The sequence below is a fragment of the Quercus suber genome, unplaced genomic scaffold (assembly GCF_002906115.3).
Source record: "Quercus suber isolate HL8 unplaced genomic scaffold, Cork oak 2.0 scaffold_49, whole genome shotgun sequence".
NCBI lineage: Eukaryota > Viridiplantae > Streptophyta > Magnoliopsida > Fagales > Fagaceae > Quercus > Quercus suber.
Window position 1 is genome coordinate 723727 of NW_027069514.1, and position 17119 is coordinate 740845.

The window sequence follows — 17119 nt, forward strand, 5'->3', positions numbered from 1 at the left end:
TCATCGGGTCGGAGTTGTTAGGCAAAGCGTTGATGACATGAACGACGGCCAAATGATTGTCTTGCTTCTCAAATGCTAATGCAATAATAATGAAAGACCACGCAAGAGCAAGGAAGAGAAAGCAGTTCCATGTGGTCATTTTGTGAAAATGGTGGGGATGCATAGATGGAAGCCTTACAAACAAAAGATGGGATTTTGCGTACTTGTCAACCAAGATTTGAGCCCTTTATGATACAAAGTTAAGAAAAAACAAAAAAGACGTATTGGAATAGTGAAATTCTGAATTTTTATTGATAAAGAAAGGTGCCTATAAATAGGCTTTACATCAGGACACTTCATTAGCACTAATCACAACTCCTATAAAATAGGATCACACATAAAATACTTACTCAGCCATGAAATCAAATAACCAAATATCTAAAGACTCGGTCAAACTACCAATGACTAGAACTTCCAATAAATATAAAATAAAACATTTAAATCTTAACAATTTAACCCTTTATCTATTCTATAATCTATAATACTATTTAAGGGGTTGCACTTGTTTGGACCGAATTTTTGTATGTTCCAAAATACCTTTACGGCCTACGTTTAAGTAGGGGCAAAGTTTGAGGATAATAAAGTAAAAATATATCTTTAACTCTCATTTAAAACATTTCTTACAAAATAGGATCACTCTCCCACTAACCCACTCATTCAATTTCAAAGCAACTCTATGTTTGTTATTATTATTATTATTTTTTTTTTTTCCTTTTAAAAAAAGTTATCTTCAAATCAATTTTTTTTTTTTTTTAAACATCTTCAAGTTTATCTATACTACTATTTAAGGGGCTGCACCTGTTTGGACTAGATTTTTGTATGTTCCAAGATATCCCTACGGCCTATGTTTAAGTAGGGGTAAAATTTGAGGATAACAAAGTAAAAATATATTTTTAACTCTCATTTAAAACATTTCCTACAAAATAGGATCACTCTCCCACTAACCCACTCATTCAATTTCAAAACAACTCTATGTTTGCTATTATTATTTTTTTTTTTCCTTTTAAAAAAAGTTATCTTCAAATCAATTTTTTTTTAAAAACATCCTCAAGTTTATATAAAAAAAAAAAAAAACTAAATAGATATATATTACAATTTATTTAAACTATTTTCTTAACTTCTTTTTAAAAATTAAAAACNAAAACCTAGGGTTGTGATGAAAAAATTATTTCACCACACATAATACTCATAACACCCCTAGGTTTTTTTTTGTGATTGAAAAATGTAGTAATCCCTAATTATAATAAATGCTCTAAATTATAATAAATGCAAATTATTAACTTTTACCAAAAAAATTGAAGAGCATCTGAGCGCTAGTTTTCTTTATCATTATGCTAAGACACAAACTTTTCACATTAAAAGAAAAAAGGACAATATTAAATTTCATATAATAGGATATTTACAAAAAATGTTCATTAACGAGTATTTGATAGATTGACTACCACTTCACTCCCCTGAATTCATCCAATGTGTTTGCCATGCAGTCTAACAAAATTGTTGATATATTACCCTAAAAAAAATACAAAAAATAGAGAGTAAGGCTTAAATGTAAGAAAAACAACAAACAAAATAATAGGAGGAAGACAAAGCATCACTTAAACACATACGCTAAAATAATTAATCAAACCCAATAATCACAAAAAAAAAAAAAAAAAAAAAAAGTAGACAAAAATATATATCATCCCACTCTTTAAAAAAGAGTCATTAATTAGAGAAAATATTAAAATTATCAAACTGACCATATAAAAGAAAAGATTAAAAAGAAAGTGTGGTCTTATTTTGTACGCAGTATTTTCGTAAGAGTTAAAAGATTTTTTTTTTTCTTTCAAACTCTAAATTACATAAAAGGTAAGGGTTTTTTTTTTTTTTTTTGGTTTTTTTTTTCTTTCTAAACTCTAAGTTAGCGTTCAACTAAATATTTTGTTGAAAAAAAAATCACAAAGTAATTTGAGTTCAAATAGAACTCATATTTTTTTCTTTGAAATATTCACGTTTAGAAATATGAATTCAAATAGAAAATTCACTTTTAGAAATATAAGAAAATTCACGTTAAAAATATGAACTCATATTTAATGATGGTTATAATGATAGTTTTATTGTATAAAAAATAAAGAAGAACTTTTACAATTAAAAGATAATAATAATTGTTATAAAAAATAATAAATAAAGAAGAATTGATTTGGGGGGAAAAAAAACGTGAAGGGAGTGATCAGTAAGGGAAACGTGAATTCAGAAGAGAGAAAAAAAATAATAATAATAATAAAAGAGTAAAAAAAATAATAATATACATGGATTAGAGAGGAGAGAGTAGAGGGAGTAGAGGGAAGGGGATAGTGGGGGAGATAGAGGAGAATGATTCACCTCCACCTTATTTGATGTTTTTTTTTTTTTTTTTTTTTTTTTTTTGTGATTGGAAAATGTAGTAATCCCTAATTATAATAAATGCTCTAAATTATAATGAATGTAAATTATTAACTTTTACCAAAAAAATTGAAGAACCTTTGAGCACGCGCTCAGAGGCTAGTATTAACTAAAGGGGATACGTAGTGGGTGCTCTTTATCTCACTTTATTTGCCTCCCTTACCTTTTTGATTGAAAATCAGTAACTAGCACGTAATTGTTTAAATTATCTGCAAGTTTTTTTTAAGAGGATTATGTGATAGTTGTTGCAGAAACTTATCAATAAATTAAGTATTATTATGAAAACTGTAGAATCAATTAATTAACTAAATTTTAACTAGTTTTAGTGAAAACAATCATTCACAATTTTATAATTGATAGAAACCATTAAGGTGGGAGACACACTAATGCAGGCCATCCCTTTTCTTGGCATATTGAAATACTATAGTACTACTTACTACTTATTAAAACAATTGAAAAGCCTTAGATTTATATTGGGCTTCTTTAATTATTAATTCTACTTCTACTAGAGGGACACTAATCAACAAACTTAATTATGTGAAGGGCTAGCTCCCTTGGCCCTTGCCTTGGCCTGGAGAGTATAGATGACTTTCTTAATGGTGGAAACTCTTCAAATGGTATCTGGTACCACGTGTTTCATGTAGGCAATTATTTGTCAAAAGTTTATGCACGAAAAATTTTCAATTAGAAATAATGGATTCCACCGCTAATTTAAATTTAATTGGATACTCCAGTACGTAGGATATGTAAGACCAAAATTAGACAAGAGTACAATGTACTAAAGCATTGGACCTAAACTAAGTTCAATTTAATTAACGAAACTAATTATTATATGTGAAGATGAAGCATTATTCTCGTGTGACTGTAGTTGTTTATGCATGTCGTGACCCGTGATTTCCCAGTCTGGCATCAAGTAAGCAATCTTCCGGGGGGAAAAAAAAAAGAACTAAAAAAGAGACGTGTGATAAACCAATAGTTGGATTCTTTATGTGAATAATTGCAGACATGGCCGACTTTCTAGCCAATATTCATGTATTTTTTTTTTTGTCACTTCTAGAAGTTTAATATACATACCTAATAGAGAAAGTACTTATTGCTATTCATGTTCGTTTGGATACAACTTATTTTTGTTGAAATTGAAAACTAAAAACACTGTAGGTACTTATTGCTATTCATGTTCGTTTGGATATAACTTATTTTTGTTGAAATTGAAAACTAAAAACACTGTAGCAAAATAAATTTTAAATGTGTGAATAGTATCGTGGAACCCATTAATAGTGCGTAAACAGTGCATGAACAGTACATTTTGTCTCCTGCACAGTAAATCCACGTGCATGAACAGTGCAGTTACTGTTCATATGCGTTGAAAAAAAAAAAAACGCAGACGTGAGGAAATGTGAATCCAAACACTCACTATGAAGTATTGCATGGCATTGCTTGCATTTTAGGAATGGAACTTGGTGGGGGGTTTGTCGGCCTTTTGGGGTTTGCCATCTATCTTTTATTTTTTATTTTTATAATTCATATTACTAGTGAGAGAGGGATTTAAACTTTAAGATCTCCTTGTAAAGGAGATAATATAATGCTATCGACTTATAAAACTCTTCGATTATAAAAATTATTAGGTTTGCCAGAAATGATGTGACTCTCTTATCTCATATGAATGACTGATCTATCATGAATTTAAGTAATGAAATTTACTATTATATCATATAATGGAACACCGTATTTTTTATTTATATTTTATTTTATTCTTTTATTTATAGGAGAACATCATGTTATTGTATTCTCAGAGTACTGAACAACTACTCAATGGTTTATTGGGTTTGAACTTCAAAACATGATTCATAAATTATTGTTTTATTTTACAATTTACCAATGTAAAGGATTTAATCCATTGTGAATATAAGATTACTGTTCTAAACATCAGGTTAAGACACCAATAACTTTTTGGTGTAAGTGGAGTTTGAACCTTAAATCTCTATTGATGATAGTATGCTTTACTAGTTGAGCTAATTAACACCCACATAATTATAGTTAAACTAAATGATTATTTTCTCTACGTGGCAAGTGTTACACACAAATATTATTAATTAAAGATTTGAGTAATTTATATAATGCCCTATAATTTTCGGGGTGTTATATATTAATTTTTTTAAAATTAAAATTATAAATTCTTTAAATTATTTCAATTGTTGTCCTTAATAAGTTTATTAACTAAAAGTAACAAAAATCAATATAAGTAGTGATTGAAATCTACGCAAAAAAGATCCTTCTATAAAACTATATCTTGGAGCATTTTAATATTAAATAATTAAAATGGATTTATATGACAATATAAATATAAAAAAAATGGGAGTTAATATGGAAGATAATGAATTAGCGGAATGTTTTATCTCACATTGAAAATGAGAGAGTCTATTTTATTCTTTTTAATTGTGGTGATTAATGGGCTAATAGGTATTGATTCGGATATTGGGCTAGATATGTGCACAAGGAGAGGTGAAGGGAGGAGGTGTTTTGTTTTATAAAGTTTGGCCAACCAAGGACTTAAATCTCCTTAAAGAGAGCGAGTGCCAATAAATAAAAAAATATTCAGAAGTATTATTTAGTTCCTCTTTGTGTTATTTTCATTATTATTGTGTTTACACTAACAATTTTAAGGAGATTCCACACATGGAGCCTACACAAGAGAAACCAAATGAGACTATTGGAGATGTCAACAAGCCCTTATGCTGCTAGTAGATTTTTTCGTTACCAAATGGTAGATGAGAAATCGGTGGTGGATCAAGCACAAGACTTCCAAATGATCATGGTAGAATTGAAATCTGAAGGCATAAAGATTGGAGATAATATGGTGGTAGTTGACATAGTAGATAAACTACCACAATCTTGGAGTGAGTTCCAAAAGACTTTCTAGTACAAACAAAAAGAGACATCTTTAGAGACATTGATCACACACATCCATGTCGAGGAGGAGGTTAGAGGATAAGATGCACTCATGACACAAGAGAGCAATGGTAATTTCACCCCAAAGGTAAACCTTATTTCAGCCAATAATAATATGCCCAAAAATCATTTTCCTAGAAATGGTCAATTGAAGTCTAAAAAGAGAGTTTTCAAAAATAATAGTAGACCTCAAGGAAGGGAAAACCTGAATAAAAATAACAATAAGAACCAAGGACTCCTTCACAATATCAATTTAATAGATATTGTTTTGTCTGTGGCAAGAGTGAGCATATTGCTTGATTTTACAAATATCAGAAACATGAATTTGTTCTGCGGGCTAGCGTAACTGAAGAGTCTTTAGTGGCTATTAGGGATGGCAATTTTTGCCTGACCTGTAGGTACCCGACCCGGCCAGACCCTAATGGGGCGAATTTTACCCGGTTCGATAAGGAATAGGGTCGGGTATGGGTTTTAAAAAAAAAAACCTGAACTAGGTCCGGATCGAGTCTAGGTTTTATAAAAAATCCGGCCCGAAACTCGGCCTGAACCTGGACCCTGACCTGGACCCGGCCCGGTTATTCCGAAATTACTAAAAACCTCCCTATATATATATATATATATAGTTATAAACTAACCTTAACTCCCTCATTTTTCAGCTTTGCCTCCTCACTCTCACTCCCTCATTTCAGCTCATGCCTCCTCACCCTCACTGCCTCACATCACACAGCACATGGCCTCACACAGCTGACAGCACATGGCCTCACACCTCACACAATCACACGGATAGTCCACTTCACCACCTCACCCTAATTTTGTTGTTTCTTCGATTGACGAACTTGAAGCCCATCTGTAATTGTTGAGGTACAAAAGTCAACTTTTGTTGTGAAAATTTTTGAAGTGGGATGAACCAAATTGTGTATAGTTTTTGCTTATTAGAGATATATTGGTCCCTTTTTAAATCATTGTTGTCCCTTGTCACCTGCAGATACTCTTAAATGACTCAAAATGAGCTACCTAGTTTATTTGTTTTATGATTCATGATATCCTATAATGATTGGTTTGTATATTGTTAGAAGTGGATGCAACTGTAATTTGCTGGATTACTCTGTTTTCTCAGTGGGGAAAGATCAACGGTTGAAGGAGTATTTTATTATGCAACTTTTCTAGTAATTTACTGTGGCAGCATTTCAAATTTGGAAGTCCTCACCTAAATAGATATCATAGATGTGAAGTCGACCTTAGTACCATGATATTCTGCAGTGTTTGCACAAGGCAATCCAAATAAAGTTAAAATGGTGTTTTTTTTTTTGGTAAACTAGAAGTATTATTCAAAAATGGTGTTAGGATAAGGAATTAGGCCAAAGAGTATTCCTTTTAAAATGAGTTTAAAACTATCATCTATAAGTTTTATTACCTACTCATCTCCATAATTTACATTTTATATACTAAAAAGAAAAAAAAGGTGCAGAGAAATGGGCAATGGCCATTCAAATAATTTTTTTTTTTGGTTGGGCCACGATTTGGGCCGCGGATTGGGCCCAAATTTGGTAGGGCTTAACAGGGCCCGACAGGGGATGGTCCGGGCCCTAGGAAAAAAGCCCCGTTAATAAATGGGCCAGGTTCGGGCCGTGGGGTAAGACCCACAGGTCAGGTTCGGATATGGAAAAACGCGGCCCAAACCCGACCTGTTGCCATTCCTAGTGGCTATAATTACAGACATCAATATGGTGCAATATGTTAAAGGGTGGTGGGCAGATTTTGGTGCTAATAGGCATGTCTGCTATGATAAAGATTGGTTCAAGTTGTACACTCCCTTTGAAGAAGAAAAAACAATTATGCTTGGTGATTCTAGCAAAACCAAGGTTCTTGGGAATGATGAGGTTGATTTGAAATTCATTTCTGGACGTGTGCTAACATTGAAAGATGTATTTTATACTCTGTCCATGAGGAAGAATTTGATGCAAGCTTTTTGCTTAACAAGACTGGCTTCAAACAAACTATAGAATCTGATAATTATGTAATCATTAAAAAGGAATTATTTGTGGGCAATGGTTATGCTTGTGTTGGAATGCTTAAATTAAATGTTGAGAATAATAAATCATCTACTAGTTCAGTTTATATGCTTTTTTCTATTAATTTTTGGTATGCTCGTTTGTATCATATAAATAGTATATATGTGGGGATCTAAAGTAGTTTATGATTAATTCCAAGACTGTTAAAAGATTTTGAAAAATGTGAAACTTGGGTCCGTTTGGATTGAACTTATTGTTGCTAAAACTGAAAACTGAAAACTGAAAACATTGTAGCAAAATAATTTTTAAATGTGTAAATAGTACAGTGGGACCTATTTTTAATATTTTTTTATTGCGTGAACAGTATGTGAACAGTGATGAACAGTGCCGATACAGTACCGATACAGTTGCTTCTCTGTCAAATTTGAACCGCGTGCAACCCGAAAAAAAAAAGAAAAAAAAGAAAAAAAAAGAGAGAGGAAAACGTGGATGCCTAAACGTAGACGCCCAATCCAAACCCTCACCTTGTAGTCAAGCTAAGATTACAAATTGGCCTCATAAAAGTGTTGTAAGAATTATTGAATTGCTTGAGTTAATTCACTTTGATTTATGTGAATTTGAGGGAATTTGAACTCGTGGAGGAAATATATATATATTATCACTTTTATTTATGATTTTTCAAAATGTACAACTGTTTATTTGTTGAAAACTAAAAGTGATGTTTTGAAAAATTTCAAGATTTTTTAAAAGAAGTTGAAAATCAATTCGGTGGAAAAATAAAAAGAATAAGAAAAGATAGAGGCCGTGAATATGACTCAAATGCATTCAACTCATTTGTTTATTCTTTGAGAATTATCCCTTAAACTATTGCACCATATTCACCTGCTTTTAATGGTGTGGCTGAAAGAAAAAATAGAACTCTGATTGAGTTAACAAATTTCATGTTAATTGAATCTGGTACACCTTTACATTTTTAGGGTGAAGCTATGTTAACTGCATGTCATGTTTTGAATAGGGTGCCACATAAAAAAAATCACATACCACACATTTTGAGATGTGGAAGAGACATAAATCAAATTTAGGATATTTGAAAGTATTAGATTGTCTTGCTTATGTAAGACCTACTGGCCCTAAAATACCTAAGTTAGGTATAAGAGCTATTACCTGTGCTTTTCTTAGTTATGCGATTAATAGTTCAGCCTATAGATTTTTTGATCTTGAAAACAAAATAATTTTTGAATCTGGTGATGCAATTTTTCATGAACAAAAATTTCCCTTTAAATTAAAAATAGTGGGGGTGAAGAAAATGTTTTGTCACAGCCTAATTCTTCTACTTCCCATTTACAAAATTAAGAAAATTTTGAAATAGAATCTAGAAGAAGTAAAACAACTAGAGTTGAAAAGGATTTTGGTCTTGATTGTTATGTTTTTAATATTGAGGAAGATCTCTAAAATTTGAAAGAAGCTTTAACATCACCTGATGCTATATTTTGGAAAGAGGCTGTTAATGATGAGATGAAGTTTCTAATTTCTAAAAGAACTTGGAAATTAGTAGATCTTCCATCGGGTTGTAAGATCATAGGTTGTAAATGTGGCTATAGACTTAACCTATAGCCGCGTTTTAAATGTGGCTATAGGTCCTCCTTTTAAAAAAAATATATATATATATATACACATTTGGCTAGACCTATAGCCACGTTTATGAATGCGGCTATAGACTTACCCTATAGCTGTGTTTTAAAAATGCGGCTAAAACCACTTATAAATGTGGCTATAGGTTAGCTATAGCCGCGTTTTTGTAAACGTGGCTAAAAAAACGCGGCTATAGACCCGCGTGTTTTGTAGTGGTACTAGGCTTGACATTGCATATGCAGTACGATTGCTAAGTAGATTTTCTAGCAGGCCTAGTAGAGTTTTTTTTTTTTTTTTGAAAGTAGTAGAGATCATTGGCTAACTATTGAGCAAGTCATGAGATATTTAATTGGTACCAAAAGCTATGACTTATTTTATAAAAAGTTGTGATTGAAGCTTTTAATGATGTCGATTGAAAATTTGGAATACTTTATTAGGTGATTTTCTCTCTACTATTGGTTATATTTTTATTTCAAGTAGTGGTGCTATTTGTTGGAAATCTAAAAGTAAACAATAATTGCTAATTCAACAATGGAAGCTGAATTAATAGAGTACCATTGTTAAATAGTTTAGAAAATTAAAGTAAGAGGGGAAAAATAGTTTAAAAAAGCCCAATATATCTCAAGTACAGAAAAAAGAGTTCCATTGTTAAATAGTTTAGACAATTAAAATAAGAGGGGGGAAAAACATCTTAATATGTACTAAAACAAAATTTGATGTAGCTTTTATTATTTTTATTTTTTTGTGTGAAAGGATTTGACGTAGATTTTAAGGACGAAGATTTTCATTATTCGTGTATTAGGTAGAAGAAGAGAATGCTTATGTTGTCATTGATGCAGTTAATGCTATCAAGGATATATATTTTCTTCTAATAGTCTCCACTTGTGGATGTACAAACCAATCTTGAGAGGATGCTTGTTCATAACAAGATGAAACAAAAGCAACCAAATAAAATGATGAATTAGAGGAACGGGTACCTAGTGTGACACCCAAATAGGTTTGTTTGTTTTTTGTTTTTCACCAAATGTGTTAGTCTTGGATGAAGTAAGTTAGCAGATAGTGTTTTCTCACAAAAAACGAAAGGTTAGTAGATAGTGAATAAATGCTAATAGAATTGTGTCAGTTCGGGATTTGATGGCTGTAAGAATAGATTTTACTTAGAAAATTTTATTGATCTAGAAGTTGCAGAAGTTGTTAGCGGTTAGCCAACGACAATTAAAAAGTTAGGCTTTAGCAATAAAAGACTTTAACTGTCTTGTTAGCATTTAGCAAACTACAATTAAAAAGTGTTTTGGAGGTACGTTGTTACATCCCTTTGATAACGAAATTGATAAAAAAAAATGTGAGAAATGAGAAAAGAGGACATCATAAAAGTGTTATATTGTTTTGTACGGTCCACAGCTATTCTTGACTCGCAATACAAATAAATTGGGAAAATCAGCCTAAAACCTTCAACTTATTTTATAAATACTTATTTTCATAAATACTTATTTTCAGTTGGGCCCAATTAAGCACCACATATTTTATTTTATAAATACTTATTTTCATATTTGAATTTAAGAAAAGAAAAAGGGATAATTACACTTTACCCACCTGTGGTTTGTCTCTAATTCTATGTGCCTATCCGTGGTTTCATTTTTGACACTTTGCCCACCTGTGATTCTCACAGTAAGTGTGCCGTAACTCACCTCTCCACTTTCCATTACTCTAACACATAATAAGTAAAAAAACAAACCCTAAAACGGATCAAAACACTCTCACTCAAATCTTGAACATGAAGAACATACCCAAAAATCTGAAATTGGTTTTAGATTTTTATGAATTGACCAAATTGATACAATTAATTCTATCTACAATCTGTTAAAAATTTAAAATAATATTCAATTTTTTTTTTGAGAAAAATAAACAATATTTAATTGGTTTAACCAAATTGTTACAATTCAACACCGTGATACATAATAATAAAGACTAAAAAATCAAGCTAATCTAAACCTGTTGTCCAAAATTCCAAATAGCCCAACTGATCTCGCTGGTAACCTCTTCCCAGAACCCATAGTCGACCACCAAACTTCACCCACGGCTCCGCTGAAGGCCATCGAAGAGGTCCTCATCAAGATCCCCAGTGCCATTCTCAACCTCATCGACAAGCACTACAGCGTTGAGGTTGAGAATGACGATGACGCCGAAATGGCGATCTCATCGAAGAGGTCCTCATTAAGAGGATGATTGTGAGATCCCCGGCGGAGACAATCTCGCTGAGGATGACTGTGAGGTCCTCATCAAGAGGTCCTCAACGACAATCTCATCAAAGAGGTCCTCATCAAGATCCCCAGCGATCTCACAGTCGCCCGTCTCCGCCAGGGCGATGATGTCGTCGCCATCCTCATTCGTGTTGCCAATGAGATCCAATGGCCTCTAGTGAAAGACGAAGCTGCAGTCAAGCTTGACCACTCGAGTGGGGTTGTGGTGCTGTGGGTGGACCTAGGTTCGTGGGGGCTTGGGTAGTAGCTCGCCATGGGTCTTGGGATTGAGATCTGTGGAGTGGTTGATTTGAGTGTAATTTTTCTGGGTTTGAGAAGTCTTGAAATATATGTCTGGATTTGAAATTGGGATTTCAAATATATGTTTGGGTTTGAATTCATTTGTTCTTAAGTTCCTGGGATTGTATATATGCTTGATTTGAATTCATTTGTTCTTAAGTTTCTGGGATCAAATGTTGTGCTATATTTTGGGGTTGTATTTTGATAGATTTATGTTTGATGGTATTTCTTGATTTGATTTGTATTAGTTTTTTGGATTCATGTTCTTCATGTTTGTGTGTGTTTTTCATGTTTGTGAATGGTGAGAAACTAATACCATATTTTAATATGTTTTGTTTTTTTTTTTTTTTGTTTTGGGAGGAGAGAGATATAAAATGGGCATAAAAAGACTTATTTACCCTTCTTTTTTAACAGAGGTGGGTTACGGAGCATAAACGGAAGTAACCTCAGGTGGGCAAAGTGTCAAAAATGAAATCACGGATAGACACATAGAATTAGAGGTGAACCATAGGTGGGTAAAGTGTAATTATCCCTAAAGAAAAATTCTAATAAATTCAACTTATTTTCAAAGTTTATTATCACTATTATTATGAGATTAAACTACTAACTGAGTCCTCTAACTATTGAACAAAGTTCAATTTGATCACTTATCTGTTAATTATTTCAATATAATCCTGCAATTTTCAAAATCAAATCAGTGGAATTCTCAGGTCTTTGAAATTGAATTTTGATGAAATTAATATTTGGAATTGAATTCTTAGGTACTTCGAACATGAACATAGACTTTCATTCTTCTATTCCTATTATTATTATAACCATGGAATTATCCAAAAAAAAAAAGAAAGAATATAAGAGAGAAATCTTTCCTAGCATCTTCTCTAAAGCTGCCAAAACTATTAAAGTTCTATGTCGTACATGCGCCATGTGACCCTTCACGTTTGTGTTGTGGCCCTAGCAAATGCACTAGGGACAGAAATGCAAGGACTGTGAGTTGAGTAATGGCTGACTTCAACTGTGCCAAGAAGATAGATCGCTGTTATGGAAACAGTGCAAAGATAAAAAGATCTTCTGGAAAGAATTGTTCATATCTTTGTGTTAGTGGATAAATTTTACAGAAGAGGATCATTCCCATCCGCCATTTTCATGCTTTATTGGCAATAGAAATTAGAAAGAGACTGCTGCTACGGTGCAAGAGCTTTTCAAATTGAAAATGTCTCTTTTGGTTTTGTAGTGTGGTGCTTTTGCTTGATGCAAGTTGAGTTGACACAGTTCTTTTCATTTTATTTCTTACACTTAATCATATTCATACATATCGGATGCAACAGCAAAGCAGGCATGCGTGACAGAAATTTGATGAAGCGCTTTCATGGGGGATATTGAAAATGACTTGACTAATTGACTACCACATGCACAACTAGAGCTTTTTATATGTATGAAAGACCCTACCCCCAAAGCCTCACTATCTATATCTAATATCTATCTGATGAACTAGAATGTCAAGATAATATTTAATTTGAAGAAAAAAAAAAATAATTTCAAAGACACTGTCAATTAATTAGTTAGAGAAAAATCAGTTCCACCAAATACCAAGTAGAAAATCCATGTGTATATCAGCTTTACGAAGGAACTCAAATGTATATATGATCATTGTGAGTTACTCCTTCCTCCAGGTTTAGCCGATGATCTTAGTAGTTAGTGTGTAATGATGTTGGCTCGCAAGAACTGGTGCCACACTTTTATAGTTTCACTTATGCCACAAGTGTTTTCGGTGCCAGGTTATAAATTATAATGCAGGGCTCTACTGAAGATTATTTGTATTCGGCTAGAGGATATTATAGTTGAAAAAAGAATACATAAAGTGTCTGATTCTACAATCCATCCATATTACCATGTTAATATATAAAAACAATAGTTACTAATAATAGCGATGTGGCAGTGCAAAGGGGAACATGATCATCTCCATTTAAAAAATTGTTGTTTTCATTCATTTTATGATTTAGATTTTATTTTTGGATTTAATAGTTTATAGACTATTATGTCATTTAAAAATTTTAAAGGATTCACTAGACTATATATACACTTTTAGATTTGTGAAATCTAACCTAGATCATGAAATTGGCAAAATGGACGAGGGAAGGGTTGCAATTTGCAAAGGGGCCATGGTCCCCTCAACTTGCCTTTTAATTTCATCCCTCCTTCTACTTCAAAAATTATATAATAGGTTTTAATTTACTTAATGACCCTTAGGATATATATTAAGAATAATTATATTATGACCTATTCAAAGGCCTAGAATGTCATTTAGGTACATTTTAATATTACTTTTTATATCTAACTCAAATAAGGTGCAAATAAAACATATGACTACACAAATAGATTAGAAAATCTCTTTTAAAAGCAAAAGCCTAAACTTTTGAAGAACATCAATTATGATAAAAGTAATTTAAAAGTAGAACAAACATTTTTCTTAAGTTGATTGTATTAACTAGTTTATAAAATTTAATATTCATGTCTCAAGGTATAAGTAAATTATGGGAAACCACGTCAATGATGCATATTTTAAGGGAAAATTTGTTTAAGATTTATAAATCACTATCCCGTCATTTATCTTGAATGTTAAATTGTAAACCACTTAAAAAGGCTCAAAGAATTGAACCAAAAGATATATATATATATATATATAAGTTTTTTAATTAAATTTAAATTTTATTCTATATGTTATTTTATAATATAACATGTTATTTAAATTTGAAATCACACAATTTTATATGTTATTTTAGAATTATGGTACATTAATTTTTTTTAAATAGTGAAATATATAATTTCATATACAAATACAATTATAAAAATGTCTAAAATCATATTATGTTAAACTTTTGTGTGAATGAATGCATGGGTTACAGACTTATATATATATATATATGAAAAATGTTATACATATGGTAATGCATAGACTAGTATACAGTAGGAGTAAAATTAAACTCGATCCTGATCATTCAAACTCAAAACAGTTATGGCTTGTTTGGAAGTTTAGAGAGGGAGGAGAGTAGAGGGGAGTAGAGGGAAGGGGAGTAGTGGGGAGGAGAGTAGAGGAGAATGATTCACCTCCACCTTATTTGGATGTTTTTAAAATTAGTAAGGGGGAAGGGATTAATTAGCCATTCTCCTTGTGTAATTTTGTTAATATAATAAGGGTAAATTAGGTAATTTACTTGGTCAATAGTTTATGTACTTTACTCCCCCTCCAAATCTCTCCAATTTGGAGGAATTAAAATTAGGGGGCTAGAGGGAGTCCAAACCCCTCCAAACTCCTCCAAACCCCTCCCCCTCATCCTTTAAAAAACTTCCAAATAAGGTAATTGCATTACTCTCCCTCCCTCTACTCTACTCCCCCTCCTTTTTTAAACATCCAAACATGCCATTAAAGTTCCTAAACATGGGATGCTTCACAAAAAGCCAAGAGAGGGGGGGACCAAACCTGTAGATATAATTTTTGATGGAGCAAGTCTTATTCGAACAGCATTTATATATAATGGCCTGTATCAATCCTAATTCTAAGATTTGATACTTTCAGCATATTACCGTACATCTCTATCAATCAATATGTAGTTTAGAGGTAAAAGGATGAATATGGCAGTCTTTATTATTATATTACCTGTTTTTCTCTTTCTTTAATTTTTTTACCAACTACAGTTATATATAGTTGCATGGTCCATATAATTAACGTCCGACAGAAAGATTTTGATTATCCTACCGTGATGTCCCATTAATGTCTGCCATCGATGGCTCAGTTTCTTAGTTGAATATTCGGTTAGTGGGTCTTATAGTAATTGCGACTCTTAAATATAAAACACCAAAATACATATAAAGAGAAGATCAGAGAAAGAACGTAGACGAATGTGTGTATTCTGTAAAGTATTCTAGTATCCCTCTTGATCAAACTCAGAGCGGATTTTTGAAGTTGACTGAAGTTAAAATGTGACCGGCGATAAAGCAGAATTTGGATACTGTATGGACTACGGATAACAAATTCTAGGCAGAGTACTGATGGAACATATATATATATATATATATATGTTGACATGTATATGTCAAATCTTGACGTTTAAGTTTAGTACTGTAGGGACGATTGGTCATACGTACACATGGTCGAAAGACTTCTCTCTAGTATCACAATTTTTACATTATAACTTTTGTAACATCTCTTTGACTTGGTAAATTGTGATTAATTATTTATTACTTTAGATTAACCACTTCTTTTCTTTTTACTATTCACAGTTAATTAACCACATGAGAGAGGATTTCTGCAAAATGGTGAAATTTCCAATATAGAAGGGCAATGGCGGAGAGGATATTATAGTTGAAAAAAGAATACATAAAGTGTCTGATTCTACAATCCATCCATATTACCATGTTAATATATAAAAACAATAGTTACTAATAATAGCGATGTGGCAGTGCAAAGGGGAACATGATCATCTCCATTTAAAAAATTGTTGTTTTCATTCATTTTATGATTTAGATTTTATTTTTGGATTTAATAGTTTATAGACTATTATGTCATTTAAAAATTTTAAAGGATTCACTAGACTATATATACACTTTTAGATTTGTGAAATCTAACCTAGATCATGAAATTGGCAAAATGGACGAGGGAAGGGTTGCAATTTGCAAAGGGGCCATGGTCCCCTCAACTTGCCTTTTAATTTCATCCCTCCTTCTACTTCAAAAATTATATAATAGGTTTTAATTTACTTAATGACCCTTAGGATATATATTAAGAATAATTATATTATGACCTATTCAAAGGCCTAGAATGTCATTTAGGTACATTTTAATATTACTTTTTATATCTAACTCAAATAAGGTGCAAATAAAACATATGACTACACAAATAGATTAGAAAATCTCTTTTAAAAGCAAAAGCCTAAACTTTTGAAGAACATCAATTATGATAAAAGTAATTTAAAAGTAGAACAAACATTTTTCTTAAGTTGATTGTATTAACTAGTTTATAAAATTTAATATTCATGTCTCAAGGTATAAGTAAATTATGGGAAACCACGTCAATGATGCATATTTTAAGGGAAAATTTGTTTAAGATTTATAAATCACTATCCCGTCATTTATCTTGAATGTTAAATTGTAAACCACTTAAAAAGGCTCAAAGAATTGAACCAAAAGATATATATATATATATATATATAGTGGTGTGTCTTTGTGTTAGAACCCATTTCTCTCTTTCTTGTGTGTGTATTTGTTTCTTAAAAAAAAAAGTGTGCATGTAGAAAGAATTTTTTTAATTTATAATAAGAATCATATGGAAAGATAGTTTGCTAGAAAATTTAGTATAGCATCACTATAAATGATTTTAGTACTATAAAAGAACAAGGAACACAACTTTCTTTTAGTTAAAGCTAAGTTTTAGGAAAATATTTTTTTGAGTTGTAGAAAGATAATTTTGATATAAAATTTACTATAAATGAAACAATAACATATATTTTTTCTTTGTTGAGAAAAATATGT